Source organism: Geospiza fortis, unplaced genomic scaffold (assembly GCF_000277835.1).
Source record: "Geospiza fortis unplaced genomic scaffold, GeoFor_1.0 scaffold538, whole genome shotgun sequence".
NCBI lineage: Eukaryota > Metazoa > Chordata > Aves > Passeriformes > Thraupidae > Geospiza > Geospiza fortis.
Genome location: NW_005054368.1, coordinates 3,656,482 through 3,657,711, shown reverse-complemented (window position 1 = coordinate 3,657,711; position 1,230 = coordinate 3,656,482).

Here is a 1,230-nt window from a genome sequence, read left to right as displayed (position 1 = left end):
GGGCAGGTGATAAAAGAGCTAAAGTGCTGCCCGCCTCTGGAGCCCTCCTGTCCCTTCCAGCAGCCTGGGGGCAGAGCTGTCTGGGCCGGGGCTCCCGGGCCTGCCCGGCACTTAACTTGGGGATGGCGGTGCTGAAAGCAGCTCCTTGTTTCCTGCATCCCGAGCTGGTGGGATGAGGGGCTGGCCAGGTGCAGCAGGTCCGGAGGCCATGGGCAGGGCCAGGTCCCCAACCCCTGAGCAGTGAGGGACAGCCACGTGTGTTTGCACATCATCTCATTAGCGAGCAGTTGCTAAATGCCTTCCTGTGCCACGGGTAATGCTTTGAAAAATGGCCCAGGAGTGGTTCTGACAAATTGTTGGGGTTTCTGGTGCAAAAGCAGAGCCCTGGAAGAACGTGCCCCTCCCTCCTTGATCCATCCCTTCCTATCCGATCATCCCAGCTCATGTTTGATCAATAGCCACAGTCAGTGGGGGGTTATTTGTCTATTGCCCTTCTCCTCTCCTGGCTCTTTGAAGCTGGAGTTAATTTAGGTGCCTCTGCTCCAGGAACCCAATAAATCAGGAGCCAGGGCCTCGGGGACAGGGGAGGATGAGGCAGCAGGACTTCAAAGGCAGGTGAAGCTTGCAAATATCTTTGAGCTCTCACCTGTGCTCACTATGATTCTCCCTTGTTCTCCCCAGCACCCCTCTCACCTCCCAGACTTCCTCTGCCAGGCATGGAGGCTCCTCAACCACTGACTCACCCAGTGAGCTCAGCTCGGGAGCCAGGGGGTGTTTGGAACCCTTGAGTGCCAGCAGGACATGGATGTCAGAGCCACCTAGAGATGTGCCTGTCTAAAACCCAGCTGAGCAGGACAGATCCCTGCCATGGGGATGTTTTTGCTGGTGCTGGAGGTCAGGAGGGGCAATCCAGAGCAGACACAGAGGTGGCTGAGCTGGGCACAAAGCCAGCCCCAGCTGGGTGTTGCCTGGGCAGGGGCAGCAGTCCCACAGCTGTCCCCATGCCACCCACAGCCCCTGGGAGCTCCTTGGGAAGCACTGCCGGGGCTTCTGGGTCTCTGGGCAGCCCTGGCTGCAGGGATGCAGCCCCAGCTCCCAGAAGGGGCAAGGCCAGACCATAAATCACAGGATGTCTGAAGCCACCTGTAATTAGCACATCCTTCTGGGCCATCCCCAACTCGTCCTGGGCGCTTCCGACCCAGGTGCCCATTTCAGGGTGGGAGGTCAGCA